The sequence below is a fragment of the Alosa pseudoharengus genome, unplaced genomic scaffold, assembly GCF_046254945.1.
Source record: "Alosa pseudoharengus isolate Yale_2024_CS ecotype anadromous, Long Island Sound unplaced genomic scaffold, YU_APseudo_1.1 YU_APseudo_1.1_scf_20, whole genome shotgun sequence".
Classification (NCBI taxonomy): Eukaryota; Metazoa; Chordata; class Actinopteri; order Clupeiformes; family Clupeidae; genus Alosa; species Alosa pseudoharengus.
Window position 1 is genome coordinate 9,670,777 of NW_027468664.1, and position 24,112 is coordinate 9,694,888.

The 24,112-nt window shown below is 40.9% G+C and overlaps 3 long non-coding RNA genes across 4 annotated transcripts; 1 reads left to right on the plus strand and 2 right to left on the minus strand.

Annotated features, from left to right (window-relative positions):
* Positions 1 to 3,810: 3,810 nt before the first annotated feature.
* Positions 3,811 to 5,817, minus strand: LOC143136586 (uncharacterized). The gene is made up of 5 exons (XR_012989354.1): positions 5,677 to 5,817; positions 5,207 to 5,372; positions 4,910 to 5,060; positions 4,500 to 4,701; positions 3,811 to 4,336 (listed from the first exon to the last, which is right to left on the minus strand). It is a non-coding gene; the product is annotated as an uncharacterized LOC143136586 (long non-coding RNA).
* Positions 5,818 to 12,547: 6,730 nt separating this feature from the next.
* Positions 12,548 to 14,243, plus strand: LOC143136587 (uncharacterized). Of its 2 annotated transcripts, XR_012989356.1 has the most exons (3): positions 12,556 to 13,035; positions 13,549 to 13,777; positions 14,157 to 14,243. It is a non-coding gene; the product is annotated as an uncharacterized LOC143136587 (long non-coding RNA). The 2 variants fall into 2 exon arrangements; XR_012989355.1 differs by lacking the exon at positions 14,157 to 14,243 and having other exon boundaries at positions 12,548 to 13,035; positions 13,549 to 14,132.
* Positions 14,177 to 16,097, minus strand: LOC143136588 (uncharacterized). The gene is made up of 2 exons (XR_012989357.1): positions 15,544 to 16,097; positions 14,177 to 15,133 (listed from the first exon to the last, which is right to left on the minus strand). It is a non-coding gene; the product is annotated as an uncharacterized LOC143136588 (long non-coding RNA).
* Between the last annotated feature and the right edge of the window lie 8,015 nt (positions 16,098 to 24,112).

Below are 24,112 nucleotides of genomic sequence, written 5' to 3' on the forward strand. Positions count from 1 at the left end.
TGAAACTGGGGGACGAACGCATCGCAGAGGGGGTGCGAGCATGGATATCTACCTCTCAAAATGAAACCGTTCTGTGGGGCGCCTGCCATGTACGTCGCAGTTGCAAACTGCAAGGGACATGAATCCGCCTATTTGCCAGAACATTAATAGATACCAGCTCCTCAACTTTACCGATTAAAATCTAGTGAACGTGCTGTCCAGGGACGTGCACAGGAATTTTAAGGGGCAGTTGCTCTGACCTGAAAAAAGGGCAACCCCCCCCCCCCCCCAAAAAAAAAAAAAAACAACTCACGGGCTATATGCAGGACTGAGAATAACAGCGTCTTTTTCAAAATATATAAAGAAGTAAAACACTGAAATACAGCACTCAATCACCTTAACTTATCATTATTATTTTAATGCCCACTAGTATTTATGTTCTGCTCAGGCAAGATCTTTGAAATGACCTCTAAAATAGCCTATGTTTTTTTAGATTACAATGATTTAGCATGCAGCTCTTTAACCCTGTACTTTCTAGCATGATCCTCTCATCTCATATTTGGTGATCATCACTTAGGCCTACCTTAGGCCTCTGTGCCTCCTCCTTGTCCACATTTTCCTCACATAGTCTGGAGGCTTGTGATCTTAAATGTAATGTAATTATGAAACAATGCCATTAGTAGGCTAAAATATGAGTCTGATTAATTAATCAATTTGTCTACACAGTGTCATGTCATCTTTATCACAGTGCAAAGTCTCTGTCTCACCTGCTGATTGGCTTTTTCCCAGCCAACCCTGCAGTGATTGCTGCCTCTCTGAATTGTCTCTCCCTCTCCTGAATATGACTCTTTTCAGTGGGCATCTTGGCTTCAAACAATACCCAAAATACTAGTGATAGGATTTAGGTATTTAACCATTTTGAATAAAATATTTAATGTGATGCATTACTTCCATCATTCATTCTTCTTGCTAAAACGAAATGTGAGAAACTATCAGCAGACATGTTTGCCTAATGCCTACCAAAATAATAGTAGCTAGCCTATAGGCTACAGTATGTGATAACGGCAGGGCCGTAGTCACCATAGACTTTGGGGGGGACGTGTCCCCCCCAATATTCAGATGTGACCAAAATGTCCCCCCCCAATATTCGGACATACAAAAAAAATAAAGAAAAAAACGCTATAGGCTACTACAGGAAACCAACAAGTCCCGCCATCTGAAATGCAATCAAATGTAAATAACACACAAATTAGTGACCTATTCATGGTTTCAGAGAGTACACTGTGAGTGGTTTGTCCTGGAGGTTTTGCGTTTATCGTTTGAGGCGTGCGCTATCAAAAGCTTCCTGCACCCTACTGCGGTGCAGGCTGTCAACAATATCGCAAAAGATACCGTTACAATTCTCACAAAACTTGTTGGAAAGGTGTAGCACTGTCTAAGGAAACCCCATTCCTTTTTGAAGCTGATCAGACTCAAAGGTAACTTTGAAGCATTTTCCATATTGTAGCCTATATTTTCTCGCAATGATAGCGAAAGTGAAACGTAGTGTCCTTTCATTTGAATTTGTGCGTGCCTGTGTCATTCATTTCTTTCACATGTCTTACAACATAAATAATGTATTCATATGCTAGTAGTAGGCCTAATGTCAGAAATGAGCCGGTTTATAAGCCTCTTAGAAATGGCTGTTGCATCTTGCATGTTACATTAAGATGCACACTCAATCGCGCATCCATGCAGGCAAAACCTAGCACTCAAATGTGGCGACGGCACAAAAGTTGAAAAAACCTTTACAATGGCGGTGATAGCCTACAGTTAATGTGAATCGCGGACATTAACCAAAGAAAGGAATTTCCACCTCCATTCACCAAATAAAGGCTGTGTTTCTACATTTTAACACAAAACGTAATTTATGTCAGAAACCAGCGTATAGGCCTATGCATAGGGTAACTTGAGGTGAGTCAGACAGAAAAGGGACCTGTCTTAGTAGCCTATATTGAATCCCATCCCTTTCAAACAACCTTAAAATTGTGTGATTAGCCGCCAGAATAATAAAATCAAAATACAAAATATGATTGGGCTAGGTCCAAACCTATGAGTAAGCATTCAGTGTAATATAGAGGTTATCAAAGATACTCTAGTTTGTATTTTCTTTTAAAATATACATTTTGGAGACAAATGGAGTCATACCACAGGTCTATATCCAGGGATGGATTATTGAATGGGCCTACTGGGCCCAAGAGCTCTGAAGCCTAAGACTGTGTGAAGTTGCTTCTCCGCCCTTCTCTTCTATTTCCACAAAACTCACAAGTCAATATAAAGGGTCATTTAAAAAAAAAAAAGTCTTCCGGGGAAGTATGCCCCCGGGCTCCCCTATCTTAACAGGGGAGGGGTTTTTTTGCATCTATGCCCAGGGGTTCATAATCCATCCGTGCCATGTCCTCCAAAAGTTTGGTATATCCTAATTGACTGACTTAACTAATGACTTGTTTGTGATTTTAATAATATTTTTGCATGGCTTGTTTGTGATTTTAATAAAATTCTGTTATTGAAATTCACACCGCACCACAGATTTGGTCCCCCCCAATGTTGACATCATGGCTACGGCCTTGGATAACGGGCTGCTTGTCTGCAAGCTATCTGTCTGATTATTTAGGCTAAACGTGGCAAACTCTGCCTGGATATGAATATTTTAATTAATTTCATAAAACTTGATGATGATCGTTCGTTTGTTATACATCACAAACTCACCTTTTCCGACAACGTTGAGTTGTCTCACCCGACAACCGCGACAATCTCCTTCTAGGACCGCTAATGCAGGCTCAGTTAAGGTGCCGGTCGCATGCAGCCACGTAAACAGAGTTTGCCCTTCCCCTACTGACTTTCATTTTCGGTGCCCAAATGGAAGTGAATGAGGCTTTGCGATTTTTTTTTTTTATCTAGGCCTACGTAAAATTCTGCATCCATTGTACGATTTATTTATTTATTTCCCCCCTTGGAAGGGCAACATGAGTCAAGAAGGGCATATGGGCAGTTGCCGGGCAAGGGCGAGGGGAACATTCGTCTACCTGGAGGGGGGAAGAAGAGAAAGGGAGGGGAAAAGGGGGGAAGAAGAGGAAAAGAAGAGAAAAGGGGAAAGAAAGGAGTGTGAATGAAGCAGGTGGATATATCCGGACATTTTAATCATCAAAAAAATTATTAATTTTCAGATATTTTGGGATGTATTTGCCGCCATACCACTAGGGGCAGCACGCATACTTTTTTATCTTCATGCCCAGATGAGCTATAACACTCAGATTCACAGAGTAAGCAGTTCTAAACAATGGGCGTATAGTAGCCTACACATTATATAGAAATGAGCATATTAATATAATTTTGACAATGTGTCAGTAATTTGTGATAATTACTTTACAATTCATTTTATTGTCTGTGGAATGTGTTAAAGCTGCCTCTTTTCAATCTGCACCTTATTTCTTGTAACAAATGTTATAAGATAAATTACAATATCACACCATTTCAAATGTATAATTTAATAAATTATAATACTTTAGATATTGCACATATTTTATCTGACTTAAACCACTATGCAGAATCTGTATAAGAATATAAATACCTCTTGACAAAAAACAATGCAGAAGACACAATGAAAACCAATTAAAATGCATTTATTTGCACACTCGGACACACTCACACATGGACGCGCGCGCGCGCACACACACACACACAGAACATGAGAACAACCCTACAAACAACTTCAAAAAAGTAGTGTACACATTTACAATTTACTTTTCTTCATTTATTTCAGCCACTCCTCTTTTGACAGAGGCTCTGTATTTGGGCTGTATAGTGCCCTTATACTGACTGTGGCCAATTGCCTTTGTCCAGAACTGTCCACATTTCCGGCATGAATTCACCTCCACTGTTCGTTTATTAAACTTGGCCTTGGAGGTGGGTTTCTGTGGGCCAGGTTAGGGCTGTTGTGGGATAGAGGTCTGGGATGCACTGAGGGAGCAGGTGAAAGGGAAAACAGTGCCTGTGGCTGGGCTCTGAGGGAGGGTAAAAACAACTGGCGTAGGGAAAGGCTGGAGTAGGCAATCTGCTGCAAAGTGGCACTCCTGGAGTGAAGTCCTTTTTCTTTTTAGGAGAACGGAACCGTCCTTGGTTGAGCCGGGCATTCTTGGTGCCGTGCGGCAAAGGCCACACGTTGTTGGTCATATGGCAACAGGTTCTGCCACAGACTTACAATTCTGCCAGCCTGCTGGTTGGTAAGGGTCAAGGATGGCTCATGACGCAGATCCACCAGGAACTCAGCTAGGCTGTCTACCTTGTCCATGCCTGGCATGTTATGTTCGTCTACAGCCTGAAATAATATAGTAAATAAAAACATAATGAGTAAAAGTTATGAGGGAGACAACCATATTCATATGATGAATTACTATTTAGATACATGTACTGTAGTTTGACATAGTTTAGTTATATGAGTAATGTAGGATAATTTCAGTCTTAAGTAATAGCTTACTTACCAGTTCTGATGGCTGGCCCAACAGAGAAGGAGTTAGAGGCGACAGGGCCAGTGTACAAGGCGATGGAGGAGGCGGTGGGGCCAGTGGTGATGGAGGAGGCGGTGGGGCCAGTGGTGATGGAGGAGGCGGCAGGGAGGGCAAAGAAGGGAGTAGTGTAGTGGGGTCAATGTCCAAAAGCTTGGATGGAGGATGCAGCTGGGTCCTGACACATGACAGCAAGATGTAAGTCTGATTCACACACAAATTTCCTGTTGGGGATCAATAAAGTATCTATCTATCTATCTATCTATCACACACAAAGAAAGTGAGTGACTGTATGTCTGTGTGTGTGTGTGAGAGACAACGAGAGCAAATAAAGAGATGAATAATGTTAGAATCACTCTACTTTACACAATAAAGAAAACACTCACAGGACTTGAAGGTTCAGAGTACATCTGTGCTACAAGCGATCAGGTCACAGGGGTAGAAAAAAGAGGCTGGGAAGATGAGGGCTGGGGTGTAGCAGAGATGGTGTTGGTGGTGACAGATGGATGCTATGAGACATACAAGTTTTTTACCTAACTGAAAAGGAATAAAATATTGAGTATCACTGACCAAAGCAAAGTAAAACCAGATCGTAAAGGTAAAATGTTAATGCAAAGTATTAAAAGTATATTAGGCAGGTGTGAAAATAATACAATAAAATTGTTTGGCAGGACTTGACTCACCAGTTTATCAAGCACTTTCAAGGGCTTGAAAGGGGAGGTGCCTGATGGTCCAGGTGAAGCAGCGGAAGGGAGTTCCTGGTGTGACACCTGTGGCATTATGCACGGTCAGACCTGAACCTGATGGTGTGACACCCGTGGCCTTGAGAGCTGGTGTTGCACTTTTAGGCTGAGGAATTAAAAATAATCACTTTAAATCGTCACCAAAGATATCAATACTGCTGTCGGAATAGCAGAGTGGAAACCACATGCACATGTCTGCTGACTCTGACCCATAAAAAGTGATGTCTGGCCCCTAAGCTGCGCCGGACATTTCTCAATCTGTAACACAGACATACATACTGTGCATACTAAGACACAAGACAGGTGAATTACACTGGTTTTCATTCATTGGTTATTAGCTCACTTGTCCTATTGACCCAGTGAGTATGTTAACACAATAGCCTACAGAACACAGAGTACTGTAAACTAACCTTTTAATAGAGGCCATGCCACTTTTTCACCTTAGGGCGGGCCAGGTCCCTGTGTTGGCATACTTTTTAAGTCTGGCATACCACTCCTTGCACGATGTCTTCTTTTCTTCATTGATGCCATCTTTTAAACAGAGCACAATTGTAACAACTTCTTAATTACAATTATGATATGACTGTCAACATTATAAACTATCTTAACAACGTATGATAGATAAGCCTATAACGTTATCATAACAACTTTGCAATCGTAGGCTACATTGTGATATGACTCACTCACACGTTGTTGAGCCAACGTTAAATATCTGACAGTCTGGCAAATTGTGAGAAAATGTGAGAAGGCGAGACATTAGAACAAAAAGAAGCTGTCTAACGTTAATGTTGGCTAGTTCTAACCATCCATAGACAGCAAGCTAACGTCAACAACAAGCTAACGTCAACAACATCATTTACCTTACGTTAACAGTTATACTAATGCTAGTTAATGACACTCACAAACTCTGCAGCATACCACCACTGTCCCATAGTCTTAGTTTGAGAAATGTAACTAATTACTAAACTAAATAAATTTAATAATTCATAAAAAATAGAAAAAATGCCCTAGCCTACCTTGGATCCGTGATTCGTAGAGAGATGACAGACCGCGCTGGATGACATGAGTGGTCAGAAATGGAAGAGCCGGTGCGGCGTTTGATTGGCAGGAAATGAAGCAGCGAATATTCCATTGGTAAGAAATGAGCAGTCGCTGCGAGGTGATTGGCGAAAAAAGGGAGGCAGAAATTGGAGCAAGCGCCACCATTGGCCCCGCAGAGCTGGACGCGTGTGCATCAGGCAACCCCCCGGCGCACGTCCCTGGTGCTGTCAACTAAAGCAGACATCCATAGACTGGACATATGGCCATTCAATTGGCATACAGTTTCGATTGCAGATGCAATCTTTAAAGTTAATAGCAACCTCCTCACATTCTTATTTCTGATTTAAAATGCACAACAGTGCATTATATTAGTCTACAATTTAAATGGGCATTTTAAACACTATTCTTCTCGTTTTCTACCTCGCTAACTCCAAAGTAAAGGCGCATTCTTCCGGCTATTGCGCAAACGCCTCTTGTTCTGATATAACGACTATACAATATAATATAATACAACAATACAATATAACGACTTGAGTTATTTGCTGTTTACATTGGAATTGACGTCCACAGTGTTATGGACCCATTTGTCTGCAACGCAACGAACAACATTTTTTTTTTAGAAATACAGGAACAGCTTACTATGCTGACGAATGACGACAGCGCAACATGCGAGAATAGACCTCTGAAGTTCGCCTACAAAAAAGAACCAAAACGGCCATCTTTGCCCAAATAAGGAGATCCAGTTGTTAATTGAAGCTACCTATGTTAACTACCTATGGCAAGTTGCATTGCAAGTTAGCTCTGGGGTAGCAAAAATCTAAGTGTGCCACCTTCACGTACCGGAGATCACAGTATCCACTCGAAGGCAGAGGACAAAAGTGTGTTCAGGAATTTCTGAAGAAAAATTTCTTTTTTTCATCCCCGCGAGAGTTTAAAAGATGCAATAATTGAAAATCCCCATGGGAAAAATCGCCAGATACCGGATGTCAAAGATGGCTGCTTTTTTGTAGGCGAACTTCAGAGGTCTATTTCCCCTACTCTCGGATGCGCATTAAAGCGTATCTTTTCAGTAGTAATTTCCAACTTTTCACGCTGATGGTGCTCAAAATGCAACACAACCGTGTTCAAAGCAGTGATCCTATAGCAATGTATGGTTGGGGGAGGCATAGAAAAGTTGGAGAACCTGTGGCCTAAAACAATATTGGTGGTTGCAGGGTAGATTTGAAGTGAAATGGGTCGCGATGGTCTGTCATTTTTAAAAAGTGGGTCGCCAGAAAAAACGTTTGGGAAACACTGGTCTATGCGATTAAAAAACACGTGTGTGTGAAATATCCAAACAATGATAACGCTTTCATAGCCAGAAACCGCGTGTAAGCTACGCCCGGATCTAGAGGCTTTTATGCGGATCCGGTCCAAAGGTAATTCCTATCTGGGACTGCCCGTCCAAAATCGTTAGGACAGAATCTGACACAATCGTTCTGCAATTTTCGAACAGCTGACTTGTATCTTGCACGAAGACTATTGGATAGTGCTAGGCAAGTTAGCAATTGTTTGCTGTGCAGACATTATGAATAATAATAAGATCGTAAAACTTAACACCACACACCGCAACAAATATTTTTTCCTCGCTTTGTGCAAAGAAAAACTATAAATCGTGTGTCCTTTATTGATAAGGAAACATGCTGAGGTTACTTACTTTATGAGCAGGCAATGTCTGAGTGCGATCCAGGATCCAGATCCGGCCGCCTTGTTTTCTCGATCGATTAACTCGACGTGCACACATACAAATCTTTTTGCTCCTATAATATCGCCTAGCCTGGCGCAAAAGTATCGTCACTCGTAGAAGCAGATTCGAGCACTTGTATCAATTGACTTGTAGTCGTGCAAGAAAATCAAAGCGATCTGTAGAATTTTATTAATGAGAAATTATTTCACAGATGCACAACTTCGGATGCATTAGTTCACATTTGGGTTTACAAATGCACGAATGTTGTGCAGGTTCTCAGATTATGAAACACGGATGTGCAAATGTGTTTCGCACCAACTGCGCTACAACGATTGGAGCAATTTTTATTATTGAACATAGACAGAATTACATGTTATCACAATTGGCATCAGACATGGGCACAATGATGATACTTCAGTACAAAAAAATAAAAAAATAAAAACTAAATAAGGAATGTACAGGCACAAGCATATATGGACAACAAATTGTTCTCTCCAGGCCAACCCACATACCCCTTTTGTTAGTGTCTCTAAACAGTCCGGGCCCAGGTAAGTCATAAATGGCCCCCAAATTTTGTCAAACTTGTAAGGTTCCTCTTTTAAGTAAAAGCTGAGGGCCTCAAGAGGCATGAATTCCAACACCCCATTTATCCACTGTGTTACATTGGGTGACTCTTCTGACACCCACTTTAACAGAATACATCTTCTGGCACAGAAAAGCAAATTAGCTCTTTTGCTTTGTTAGTGGTAAAACAACCATTTAGATTAACCCATAGCTCGTCCCAATCCTCTGTTTGTATTTGTACACCAAAGTCAGTCTCCCATTTTAAACGCACTGTTGTTGTGTCCTCTTTCATTACCTTGCAGAACTCTGTATAAATTCTTGTAACTAATTTTGAGTCATTTTCACCGGTGAATATTATCTCCAGGGGTGAAGTTGTACAACTAGTCTGACACTTCTTGGCAGTGTTTACAACATAGCTACGCAGTTGGAAATATCTAAAAAGTTGTGTGGCTGGTATTTGTTTTTCAGTTATCAGCTGATTAAAGCTTAACACTGAGCCATTTACCCATATATCCCCTAATGTCCTAATACCTTTGTCATACCACACATTGAAAGAACCTTTCTCAAGACTGGGAGGGAAACCTGGATTGAAAAGCAGTGGGGTCAGTAAAGATGTGACTTTATCCTGGCCTTCTATTTTCCTTATCAGCCTCCAAACTTTAAGTGTGTTTTGTAAAAGAAAATCTCCCTTTACAGCTGAACTTGCCCATTTCTTTGACGTGTATAGAATGTTCTTTAAAGGTATAGGGGATGTCTTCTCAGACTCTATATCCAGCCATGTGGATTCTGGATCCTCCTGAAACCAGTCTCGAATATATCTGCACTGACATGCCAATTGGTATAACTTAATGTCGGGAACAGCTAATCCACCCTTCCCTACTGGGAGTTGTAATCTTGCCAATTTCAATCTTGAGCCTTTGTTGCGCCATAAAAAAGATATGAGTGCACTATTTAACTCTTTATAGGATGTGCGTGTCAGTAGTATTGGAACCATTTGGAAGGGGTATAATAGACGTGGGAGTATGTTCATTTTGAATAGGTACACCCAACCAAATAGTGACAGTGGGAGACCAGACCAGCGAGCAAGGTCTTGTTTAATACGGCGAATAAGGGGAACAAAATTAGCCTTGTACAGATCGGGTAAGAGAGGAGTGATGTGAATGCCTAAATATGTAAGCCCTGAGGGGGACCATCTAAACGGGGAGGCATCAGCAGATACACAGGGATTCTGCCTGGAAAGAGACATTGCCTCTGATTTGAGGTAGTTGATCTTTTATCCAGAAAATGTAGAAAACAAATCGATGAGTTCAATAATGTGACGGATGGAGTTTACAGGTTTGCTTATATATAATAAAATGTTATCAGCATAGAGTGAAATTGTATGCTGTTTCATTTGTGTCTGGATACCTTTAATGCAATCGTCTGTGCGGATAGCCTCTGCTAATGGCTCTATGGCTAGTGCGAAGAGGAGGGGAGGCAATGGGCATCCTTGAGCAGTACCAGCCCAAGTGGAAAGACATTAGAACGTTTGCCGTTAGTTAGCACACATGCTTTTGGCGCAGCATACAATACTTTTACCCATTGTATAAAATTATTACCAAGCCCAAAACTCTCTAGAATATGAAATAAATAAGGCATTTCTATTCTGTCGAAGGCCTTTTCTGCGTCTAGTGACACTACCAATGCTTTGTCAGTCATCCTACTACCATACTGTATTAAATTTAAAAGCCTCCTCACATTATTACAAGAGTTGCGACCCTTTATAAACCCTGTCTGGTCAGCAGACACTAGCTGTGGCATCACAGTCTCAAGTCGCATTGCTAATATTTTAGCTAACAGTTTCCTATCTAAATTTAGCAGGGAAATTGGGCGGAAAGATGCACATTCATCTGCTGGTCTACCCCTTCTTGTGAATCAGAGAGATGCAAGCCTCATATGCAGAGCTTGGCAAAGTACCATCTTCAAAGGACTGTCCCAGTGCAGAGAGTAGTGGCTCCACCAAGCAGTCTTTAAATTCTTTATACAATTCTGCTGTTAGGCCATCAGGCCCTGGAGCCTTATTATTATTGAGCTGGCCTATTGCAATAAGGAGTTCTTCCTTACTAATTGGGTCGTTGAGTGATTTGCTCTCGTCTGAGGAAAGACAGGGCAACTCAATGGTAGACAGAAAGCGCAGCATATGTTGTCTGGACTCGTGTGTTGTCTCTGATTTATATAAATTCTTGTAAAAGGACTAGAAGATAGCATTAATGTCCTTGTTATGATATTGTCTATTGCCGTGTTTGTCTTTTATAGCTGGTATAGCCTGCGTTTGTCTTTTTTCTCGTACTAAGTTTGCAAGGTATCTACTAGGCTTGTTCCTATGCTCATACATCCTCTGCTTACAAAAAAGTAAAGATTTCTCAGCTTCTGAAGTAAGAAGGGTCTCAAGGGCTGTTTTAGTTGCATCAAGCTGTAACCGTATTTCAGGTGATGGACTGACATTGAACTTCCTCTGTAAATCTGATAACTGATTTTCCAGCTCCAATCGCTTATTGGCTTGAGTCTTTTTTTGGTGTGCCATGTATGAGATAATGCCCCGTATGAACGCTTTAGCTGTGTCCCATAACAGTTGAGGTCTTACCTCAGGTGTTTTATTGACTGCCATAAAATATTGGAACTGTGCCCTGACAAATATTTTGAAATAAGGGTCTTTCAACAGATAATTTTTAAATCTCCATTCACCATATTGTCTCTCAGCAGAACATGAAATTTCAAGAAATATTGGTGCATGGTCAGATATCAAAATATTTCCAATTGAGCATGAAATAACATTCCCCATTGACACTTTGGGTGTAAAGAAATAATCAATTCTAGAGGAGGTCTTGTGTACATTTTAATAAAATGTATACTCTTTAGCATTGGGGTGTAATGTTCTCCAGGTGTCAAGCAGACCTAATTCAGAAAGGCATTGCAAGATAGATTGACTGAAGCTAGAATTAAGTTGCAGCTTATGGGACTTATCTAGGCGATGTAGACAGCAGTTGAAGTCTCCACCCAGTAAAAAGGATTTGTGAACCCGTAGCCCCTATTTTGTGTTAACAAAAAAAAATATGTAGGCTACAACTTCAACTTTACTGTTACACATTTATGACTTTACTGTTACACATTTATGACTTTAGTGTGCACATGCAAAATCTGCAGTTAAATGTGCTCGCCACTTTTGCACCCAATATACCTTCATAGAAGTGTCGCTTTCCGTGATTGACACAGCTGCGCTAGTGCGTGGATATCTCAATTGCAAAATTAAACAATATTTCTATCGGGCGCCTACAATGGACTAGGCTGGGTGAACTCAGCCTGATCTGCCGGCGATTCCTTTTCGATTTCTTAAAAGATTGAGCTTGGTCTGGCGAAAGCCAGACTAACCATGGACCTCATAGTTGCAAAATGCAAGGGAACATGAATCAGCATATTATTTGCACAAACAATAACGGACAGTAGCTCTTCAACTTGGCCCGTTAAAATGTGTATGAACAGTCTAGCACATACCTGTCAACATTTAGCTTTCCAAAAACGGGAGATTTTTTTTCGGGGGGGGGGGTCAGTGTTTATACCGGATCTGTGTTTGCATATTTAATACGTTTCATACACGTGTTTCAACACTGCATTTCGGTCGTTGCTTTTACCTTACGCATGCCAGTTATCACCAGCTGCCTGCCTGTGCAGCCTACTTCCAAAACTCCAAAGCTGCTTGCTGTCAGATTTGGTTCCGAGGGCACAAGTTCCGTGTATCAACAACACTCAATAACAGTTTATGTGATGTGTTAATCAATTAAATTAACAACAGCTAGTTCTGGAGTAGGCCATTCAACTATAGCCTGACGTAGTCATACTCAATTCTAGTCAGAATTTGAGTCTGATACTGCTCCATAGAGCTGTGATTATGGGGCGTGTTTCAAACGAACCAGGAAAAAAAATGCCTCTGCACTCAATTGGATAGACCTACAACCAATCAGAGCAACGGAGTGTGTGACGTATGTTAAGCGACGCATAGTTGATGTCAACAGAACTCAACTGCACGCTAGAAGAAGAAAATGTGAGCGATTTTCGCAGGTGTTGTAAAAATAATGTAAGGATACACGGAGTTCTTCAACACACGAACCTCATTTTTGAGAGAAACAGTAAAGGTGAATGCATATACGATCAAGTTATCCGTTTAGGATTACAACTCCACAACACTGCAAACAAATCGCATCGCATTTGTCGGTCCTGTCAGAACTTTATAACACGGTTGGAACGCGACATGCCCGTGTTTAAAAAATGGACAGAAGACGAAGGAGACCAGCCTGAAGAACCGTGTTCATCTGAGGCATCAGAGACGCCCCGGACTCTGAAGACGTTCTGCCCCAATCCGTCAACTCCAACCGGTACAAAAACGCGAAGAAGCATTACAGAGGTAAGCTTGTTAATACATTTCTACTTCTTATGATATGACTATGAGAATAACCTCCATTGCCACGTTTCACATGAGTTAATAGTGAGTCGTGATTATTGTCCAATGTGATAAACACTGTGCATTCCCACACTCCTCATTTCCGTGAAATCTATCTATGATTAAATCATCTAGTCATATTTTGACATGCCTAGTATTCTGGAAGCCAGCCCGAATTTCAGTGTAGTGTGAGCAAATGTTACCAGGATAAACTTGTACCTGATGTGTAAGTTGGCCTCTGTCACTTTGTCAATATGTAGAAACTTCATTTTGTAATGGACTAGCATGTTATCCAACCCCCACTTCTGTGCTCTGCACCTCTGTGGGGGGTGGGCAGTGTTTCTCTGACCTGCTCAGCAATTGCATCTGGTGTCACCATATTTAACAGTCTGTATTTTCCAATGTATTGTCAATGCACGTTATACTTATTAGGCTATACTGTAATTCTTCACACTGATGTGTTCACTTATATTTCAGGTTGTCACCCATTTTCCATCCACTTGACCTCCACCTGGAACACCTAAACAATTTACTCAAATCATTTATGAGAGGATTGGGACCAAACATGTCAGAAATGTCAGCAGCCAGAATCAGTAGGTCCATTGGCATCGTCAAAGAGCTAATGGACAAAACGGACACAGAGCTGGAGCTGACAAGGCCGGCTGGCATTCATCATGTGGCCCGAGAACAGGACATTTTAACACTGGTAAACGTTTTCACAACTTTCCCAGCAAAAATCACCCAGGCAGGCAGTCTCATGCATTCCCGAATTTCAAGAGAAACTTATTGGCAAAGCTGAATTACCAGGAGAAAATAATGGACTGGCAAAATGTGCCTATTTAAATAATTAAGTAAATGTGAAATGTAAATGGTGATGGTAATTTGTAAATATTGTTTTCGTAAATGACAATGTAAATAATTGTTTTCATATAATAGTTTAGTAGTATCCACATTCTTGAAAACATTTTTGTGTTTTCTTATTGGTTGTATGTTCAAAGTTCAGCGTATATCTTCAAACATTACCTATTTTGTGTAGATATTAAAAATCTTTATTGACATGTCTTATTGTTTGTCTTTAAATGCAGAAACATCACCAACCAGTAGAGAAGTATAAACCATTTTAATTTTATTCAAAAATATTAATGTAACAGAGGTAAAAAAAAAAGGCATTTGCACAACAACAGGACCCTGAAGCTACAAATTTGAGCCTGAATTTGAAGCTAGCCTGAGATCTTCAACATTGACAAGCCTGATTCCAAGTTACTTGGGGATGATTGTATCTTATCATCCTCATCCTCGTCATCAAAGTAACCAGTGTAATCCATGTCAACCTGAACACGGTCATCCTGAACAACACAGTCATCAAACAAATTAGTTTGACTCTGTTCGATGTCATCAAAAACCTCATGCATAATTCATAGTATCTCTTTTGCATGTTCCAGCTTGTATGTAGGGAGATTATGGATAATGAAGTCCAGGTCAAATATCTGTGTGCACTGTTCTAAAACTGATCAATGAGTTCATCTCCAAAACCAGTGCAGGCTGTGTCGACTGTGTAAAGTGGTATGTTTTTATGGTCCTGAAGTAAACTACTCCTGTAAGTTTGTAACAGTTCCCTGATCAAAAGTGTGCCCTTAGGTGTGACTATTCTGTGTTTGTGGTGTGATGAAACCTCCCCTTGAAAGTGTTCATATTTGGGGATTAGCTCCCCACAACCTTCAGGTTCACAAGAACAAACAGAATGGCAGTGAGTGCAGCACAGATGTCCTAGATCAACAGATGTGGTGTGTTCCTCAAAATGGCAGTACAAAGCTTTCCGCAGACAACTAGTGACTCCATTAAAGTACCGTCTTAACTGCTGGGTCAAGCTTTGTACTAACATCCCTCACAATCCAGTGTAGGCACTCCAGTGTATAGCCAGGTACTTTAATCAGACCCACTCTGATGTTTGTTCTGATTGGGCTCAGGGCCAAATTTATTGGATTGTCCATCTGAAGCTGTTTCATAACCCTGGCTCTGGATTCCCGATCAGCAGAAGCGGTCAATGTCAGCACAGGTGTACCTGGAATATATAGCAGTACAAAAAGCAACCAATAAGTAACAGTAAAAATAAGAAATTATGAGTAGTATCATTTAGTACTTTTTAATGACTGTACTGACATCTAAAAAGAATACATCACTTATAAGGGGTACAGTGACTAGCCTACCAATATGGATATGGTGCTTGAGTACATAAAGCAACACCCAAATGCCCTTCTGCCCTTTTGCAGCCTGACCACTGATAGAAATAAAACAGTAACCTACATTAGAATGTTTTAACAGCTAGTTCGCTACAATCACACTAACGTTATGATTGTACCAAGTCTGAGTTAGCGAACGTACAACGATACCTAGGCTACTATGTTTACAACATGGGATTCATATCACGACATTGGGAGTTATTTACTAAGTCAGACAGTTAGACTCTCTTACCATTTGTAAGTTAGATGAACTTCGTCCACGACGATACCCATTGCGTTGGCTTAAAAACATCGGAGCCTAGCATGTCCCTCCACTTGTTGTTCAGCAGCCAGGATTCCGGGCTTCAAAAAAGGATCTGGCAACGACCGCTGGCTATATCCACCTCGTCGTGCACGCCGAGTTGCATCGCCGTGATGCCCATTTCAGTTGCTTCGGCAAAAAACATCTTTCTTATCAACAAATGCCTTGATCCCGTTACTCTGTTCCTCTTTTAAAATTAATTCGCTGTCGATATCTTCTAGAACAGACCTGATAGCAGAATCTACACATCTCAATTCTCCAGCAGCAGCCATCGTTGTTGTAAACGAATTCAACCCAAGCGCTCTTTGGTGACGTGGTGGATTACGTTACTGTTGAGCATCTGTCCATCATCGTATAAAGCCCGCCCTGACAATTTGATTGGCCCGCCAGTATTTGGGCGAGCATACTCGCGCCACTATTGATCAATGCCAGACCGAACTTCCCGACCTCAAACGTTGTGGGCGGGACTAAGTTCGGAATGGCACCCAGGCTAATTCAACTAGCCCGCTTGCTTACGATGAGACTCAGGCTGCGCATGATCAGTCGGCACCCGCTTCCTTATTTGGGTTTTGGGTTGCCAGGTTTTAGCCTATGACAAAACGGTTGAAATTGAAACTAAGTGATCGTGTATGTGTAAGGTGCATTTCATACACAATCTGGCAACCTGAATGGATCAATGATTTTAAAATGAAGTTTGCTGGCCATGCAAATTACGGGAGTTTCCCGGGAGAAATAACAAAACGGGAGGGTGCTGGGAGATGACCTTGAAATACGGGAGAAACCCGGGAAAAACGGGAGTGTTGACAGGTATGGTCTAGCAACGCATTTCATGAAGGCCCTTTTGGACATGTCAGTTATTTGCACAACTGGGTAAAACGGCATTTTGTTTTAGACTACTGATATTTACATTGTGCATTGACAATAAAGCTGAATATCATATGAACTAGACTAAACTAACTGACTAAACTTATGCATATGTAGAAGAAGAAACATTCACAAAAATCCATGACATGACCTCTCTTCTTGATAGCTGTTGAAAAGTGCATGGAACTGACAGGGATTGTTTTGTTTAATAATAAATAAATAAATACATTATGCTGCTACCTTCTGCTTTTCCCAAATACAATGTAGCCTACAGGTGTACCTTTCATCAGTCCAGTTGCAATGGATGGACTGTGATGAACTGCCCTTGTGATTGTTTAGATATTTTAAAGGTTTTATAACAATGCTACAATTTTTTTTTGGCAAGTGCTACAAATCTATTCACCTTTGCAGCGCCAGTAGGCTACTTTGTGTGCGGCCCGCAAACACACATTCCAAACAAGCATACACAAAAGTTTCAAGAGTGGGGGATGGAGTAGAAGATGGAGACAAATTAATTTATATGATTTATTTTCGCGGAATGGATGTACAGGACTGAGCGGGGGTCATATTTTGTACCGCTTTGCCTATAGCAAAGTCCTTTTAGGCAAGTCCCTCCACTCGGCAGCCATATTTGCAACGCATTTTGGGCACTTATTTTGGGCATCTATTTCCGGGAAGAACTGTGCGTGCGCAAGGCTTCACCAACCACCGACACAAACTTGGCTTCAGCTGTAAGATCACAACACACGATTGGCATAACGTATTCAGGACATAGGCCTACCACATGATTGGCACGATGTATTCACATGTCAACTTTTGGCGGCGGAAGGGGTGCAATATAATAATATTATATATATTTATTACACGGCTCTTCACAATGCTAGTAGAACGCTCCATTGACTTGAATGGGATTTCCCAAAGTTCTATAGAACGCCGGTCATTATCCCAATGGAGCGTTCTACTAGCATTGTGAAGAGCCGTATAATCACTGGCGCCTTAATGCAGGGGCTTACCTGGGATTCAGCCCAGGGGCCTCGACCAATGAGGGGCCTCCTAATAATAATAATGATAATCAATAATAATAAACGGCGTGTCCGTATTCGCGGCGTCATAAGCCTATGGAGCTAGCCTAAATAATTGAGCACATCGTACTGCTCTTACATCCATGCAGAGGCCCCCTTTGTCTTCTCCAATTCTAAAGTGTAACAAAATGTAACAAAACGTAATAGAGGGGCTAGAGGAGAGGCTGAAACTGACTGACAAACTTATCAAACAAACTCTGGAGATAACGTGGGTAGGATTGAAGCAACGATAAACGAATGACGTGGATTCCTGTAACTGTCCATGAAAACAGAAGGCATAGCAGGTAAATATCGTAGCAAATAGCCTGGAAATGAAATGACTTTAAAGGGACACCAGGCAAGCCCGGTGCTTTTTCTCTACAAAACTCTCCCTCGTTTGGTCTGAAGCTCTTTTCCTTTTCTTTGCGTCTTCTGGTTTTCGCTGCTTCTTCGCCGACTCTGCCATTATACACACGTTTGCAACAATCTCTAGCGTGTCGTTAGCCTGCCTCTGTGCTGTAAACTGATCCTGCTTCGGTCGGCGGGTAGGATACACCGAACTTGCAAGTGGTATTCTTCCTACAGGCAGTTGGGGCGGGCGAGAGAGCCTTCATTCGCCCCGTAATGAGTCATTTAACCATATACCGACTTACGAAGATGATTAATTAACACGAAAACGTTGCCTGGTGTCCCTTTAAAAACATGTATTTCACTTGTCTCATTGGAGTGAACGCAGAACATGGGCTGTGGCGCAAAGACATGAATTAGTGATCTGCATCTCCGTTCACCAACAGCTAAGTTTGTGCTAACCCATTCGCACATATAATAGTCTATGTAATGTTTTCTCCCTTGTTAACGTGAGATATGTCTCCATGTAGTGTAGTGATAATGCATAAGGTAGCCATGTTCACGTCACATGAGCCAGCTTGTTATAGGCTAAAAGTATTTCTGTCCCTCCCAAACTGTGTTAAACTGGTGTGTTAAGTAGACAGCATTTAAAAAAAAAAAGTCCTGGGGAAATATTATTAACCAAAAGCGCACGCTATGTGTCGGGTCAGATCGCGGGCCGGGTATAATTTAATCATAATTAATATTTGCGGTTGGGGGGGGGCTTAAAAAACATATAGCCCAGGGGCCTCGGGTCGTATTAAGGCGCCCCTGCCTATAATAAGGGGAAAATAAGTCCCGACAGGGCGAACCGGACCCCGACGCGCCAGCGAAGGGGTCTTGTTTCGCCCTGAAGGCATTTTTTTTTCCCATAATGACCGGCGTTCTATACTTTATCACGCTTATTACACTGTAAAAAATAACATTACATCTTACTGCAGTAACACAAGTATACTTTACTTACTATAGGCTGACCTAGTGTTCTTACTAGAGTAACATTAGTAATGTGCCGAACTTCCATCAATGGGGTCTAAAACTTGAGATACACGAGTAAGCTTCACAACTCAGACCTGAGTAAACTGGACTCACGCAGTGCACACGCGCACAGTCAGCAGAGGGAGCGTTCTGGATTCCACAGCCAACGGTCGGCAGTGTTACGGTGTGGCTGACTTTTGGGATGGGAGTGTAACGCAGCTTCGCCAGTGACTTGCTCTGTCCGGTAAGTTTACAGTATGTATTAATGTGTCAAATGTTTACAGTATAGGTTGAACTAACAGCATTTGTGCAAAACTGTACATTCGGTTTCATTAACAGCTGGGGTAATGTTAAGTTCAACTTGCTAAGTGGCCGATATATGCGCTAGCTGCTAACAGTTTGCAGCTAACTGATAGCAGCTATGCGAGTTAACATTGCCTCAGACCATGCAGAGCAGAAAACAAATATTCTAGGTATTCAAGCCCTTTGATATTTTTTGTTATCGAAGTTATGAGGAAGTGGTGGCGCCTGGGGTCTAGAACTAGGCTGTATAAATTTGCCAATAGCAGTTGTCTTCATGAGCTCTTAATGAAGTTTAGTTCTAACGCTTGCTAGCATGCTAAGTTGATTTAAAACGTGTAAAGATTAAACTGTGTAGCTGCTATGGTTTACGTCGATATTCCTACTGTATTGATAAAACATTGATAATTGGACTCATAACCTTACTGACTGAGAAAGCCATGGTCTTTTATCTAAAATCTTTCGTTGTGATTTAGCAAGAGGACTTAGGTTGCAGTGTGTGGAATTTAAACGAATGTGCCGTTATTGAGGTGCAAAATGGCGTCATATAATTCCAACGTATGATTGACATTTTAAATTATATTGTGATAAATGTACTAGGCCTGAAGCAATAGAGAAAATTCAGTTGCCAAATCATAATATTTTTAGCTTAACAGTATTAATTAGGTCTCTGGAGAAATAATTTAAATGAACATTTAATGTGATAAACTTAATCAGCTGTTTTAGTTAAACATGGCCAATAGATGCATATTGATAATAATTTTGCCCTCTTTTTCTTTTTGCAGTTGGAAAACTGAAAATGCAGAGCAATGAACTGGACATGTAAGTTGTGCTTGTTTGGATGTGAAGTCAGAGGTCAGTTGCTCAAACACTACAGATTGAAACATGGAGGTTACACCAGAATACGACCGAAAAAAATTGCAGAGGGTGGTGAAAACTGGCCAACGCATCACCGGTTCCTCACTCCCCTCCATCAAGGTAATCCAGGGCAAGTGATGCTTGCGTAAGGCGCGCAGCATCATCAAAGACTGTTCTCACCTCAACCACAGACTGTTCACCCCACTCCCCTCTAGGAAGCGTTACAGGTCTCTCTGCACCCGAACCAGCAGGTTCAGAGGAAGCTTCTTCCCTGCGGCTGTCACCCTACTGAACTCTAGCTCTGCATCCCGGTGACAACCAACCAACTAAGCCCCCGCCCGATGCCTCCTTGCCTGTGCCTGTTGAGGTGTCCACCATGACCATGGAAACCTTGACGGGGGACACCCACCCCCGCGGACAATTGCACTACTCTATCCCACCCATAGTGTTCTATTTATTTACAAATGTACATACTGTAATTACACTTATACATGGCATTTTCTACTGCTCTTCATACTATTCATCCTGCACATACACATATTCTTACTACTCTTATAATGTTACTGTTTCTGCACTACAATGTTACCCCACTGCACATAGCTGTATACTGTACATATATGTCTATATGGTTCATACCGAATATCCATATTTATTCTGCTAATACACTGCACATATTTATACCTAATTTATATTACTCTAAACCACCTTCTGTAAACCAACTGTATACTACTGTTTATACCGCATATTTCTTATCCTGTCTATGCACCACCTGTCTTTGTATATCACATTGCATTTTTCTGCTTTTTTTGCACTTCTAGTTAGACGCAAACTGCATTTTGTTGTCTTTGTACTTGTACTCTGCAAAATGACAATAAAGTTATCTAATCTAATAGTGCCAACTATTTGTGTACATTCTGCAAGTAAACTTTACTATCCAACATAAAGTACCCTTTACAACTCAAAGTAAGGGTAACTCATTTAACAGTAGTAAATACAACTTTGTTTTTAAGTAAGCTTTACTCGAGGGCATGAAGTAAACTTTACTAGTTGGAAGTAAGTAACCAGAACTTTAAAGTCTTAAGTAAGGATAACTTCTTCTAAGTAAGCATTACTTGTAGACATCAAGTAAACATAACTTGGAAGAGAAAAGTTTTGTTTACTTAACTTATTTAAGGCAACGAGTTTCCACCCTTTTTTCAAGTAACCATTACTTATTATTTTTTACAGTGTATATGGCTACTTGCCAAAACGAAAAAATAAACTCCACGATATGTCTCTTTACACTTAATTGTTACCGTTTCCTCATGGATTTTGCTGAGAAACAAATAGTTCGCAACACACGCTGAACTTGATTCAAACATTCTTTAGAACACAGCTGATCAACCGTCTGCTTTCACTTTTGAACGAAGTTCCAATGCAAGAAGTGCCCGGAATACTTGCAGAGTGATATGATCAGCAGCACAAAACCCGTTGCCATTGACAGCGGTAATTATATGTTTGCAGCGGTAATTACATGAATTTATTTTACTGTAGAACGTTGGGAAATCCCATTCAAGTCAATGGAGCGTTCTACTAGCATTGTAAAGAGCCGTATAATAAGTAAGGGATAATGTATAGAACGCCGGTCATTACTGGGAAAATAAGTCCCGACAGGGCGAACCGGACTTGTTCCGCCCTGAAGGGACTTATTTTCACAGTAATGACCGGCGTTCTATACATTATCCCGCTTATTATACGGCTACTTGCCAAAACGAAATAATAAACTCCCCACGATATGACTTTAGCCTACATAACCTAGCCTATTTGTTACCGTTCATCGTGGCATTTGCTGTGAAACAAATAATTCGCAACAACACACGCTGCTGAACTTGAATCAAACATTCTTTAGAACACAGCTGATCAACCGTCTGCTTTCACGTTTGAATGAAGTTCCAGTCCTTGCGTAGTGATATGAAAGACGTATCAGAAGCACAAAACCCGTTGCCATTGACAGCGGTAATTACATTAATTTATTTACCGCTAGAACTTTGGGAAATCCCATTCAAGTCAATGGAGCGTTCTACTAGCATTGTGAAGAGCCGTATAATATATATATATATATATATATATATATATATATATTCCAGGTTCTCAAGATTGAGATCAGGGGATGATGGCGGCCACACCATTATTTTTTCTCCCTTTATGCTCACAGTAGCCAAGGCTTCAATGGTATTTTTTGCAGCATGGGATGGTGCGTTGTCTTGCATTAAAAAATGATTTACTCCGGAAGGCACGGTTCTTCTTTTTATACCATGGCAGGAAATTGGCAATTAGGAATTCCACATATTTTGCCGAGGTCATTTTCACACCTTCAGACACGCTAAAGGGGCCTACCAACTCGCTTCCCATGATTCCAGCTCTGAACATCACTCCGCCACCTCCTTGCTGACGTCACAGCCTTGTTATAGAAATACAGCTTTATGCACATCAGCAAGCCTCTGGAGGATGCTGCATCGAGAGGATTTTCTGGCTCTAGAGGCACCACCAGCTTCAAATACCTGTTTACTACTCATCAGTTGTTTTTTTACAGCTGCTCTCTTAATACGATGAATTTGCTTACTTTCCTTAATACGTCGGGGCGGAATCTCTTGGAATTTTCGTTTATGTTTTGAACAATTAATTCTAGAATAGCGTATTAATAATGGGCTAGCCCTATTTGGTTTGCCAAATTAGCAAAGGCCAACTGTCAACAGCTGTCAGTTGTAGTCATGAACGCCTACGAGAGGCAGGCAAATTTCCAAAATGAAAACAAGAAACAAATTAAGTGGACATCGGAGGAGCTTCCTGAGATGGTGACGTCTGACGCAGAGCTGGCCATTACTCCACAACAGGTAGCCTAGGCTAAACTTCATCTGCATCGCTAACTTCAGCTAAATAAGTTACGTTGGTTAGAGAGGTATTTTTTGTTTTCACTGTTTCCGTAATGTGTAGCTGGGTCATGGTTGGAGAAACGTTAAAGCAGCTGCAGGTCAACTAACGTTAGCTAAGTCTTCATTACATCTGGCAACCCAGAAGAGGCTCGCGTCTGGTAGTCTTGAGAACATTCACCAGTGTTTTGATTTTGGCCTACAGAACGTTCGGTAACAATCCTACAAATCGCACCTTTAATTTTTCATGAAATATTTAATGTTTTCATACCCAGTATGTTCCCTATTCTAAAGTTGGGTCTAAAATCGATTGCTTCTTGTGTGCGCTGTAATACACTTAAAACGTGTGAATAGGAGGCAACTTTAGTTTAGGGAACACATGGGGGTTAATAAGTGCCAAATTAATTGTGAATTAAATGGGAACAAAGACCCAACTTTAGAATAGGGAACATATTCTGCATTACGAAGACTTAATTATGAGTTATTTGTACACAATAGCACTTGTGGTTTAGTGCCTAGTTCCATTTCCAAAAGAGCATCTTTGATAAGTATTAATAGGAGTGAATAACTGTTCTTGTGGTACTACTACCTTACAAGCCCCATACTGTGCCAGGCATATTTAGGTCATAATTCATATGCAACAACTTATTTAATAACTATTAATAAGGGGTAATTAGGAGCTTACATAGGGGAAATTCTTAATTAAGGGTCTAGTAAGGGTAGAATAAGGTCTTGCAGAATAAGGTATTAATTAGTGACTTATAATGACTAACAAATGGCTATGCTACTAATATACATGTTAGTAAGCAGCTAATTAATGGTGAATATGCATGTCTTAATATAAAGTGTTACCGTTTGTGTTTAATTGAAATCATATTTGCATAATAATTTGGAACACAGTGTATTGCAATGCAATGCAAAGGTAGTTTTATTTCTAACATTATTCTTTCAACACAGACATTTACATCGATAGTCTGGCGTTATAATTTATTTGCCTCGGGTGTACTGTGGAGTGGGTAAGACATTCATTTCTTTAAGAAATTAATATTCTACAATTTGCACTCAACTGTAGCCTAGGCCTGCTATTGGTGAGTCCATTATAGCCTATTTACTAGCATATGCAACGCTATGTATATGTACTGTATA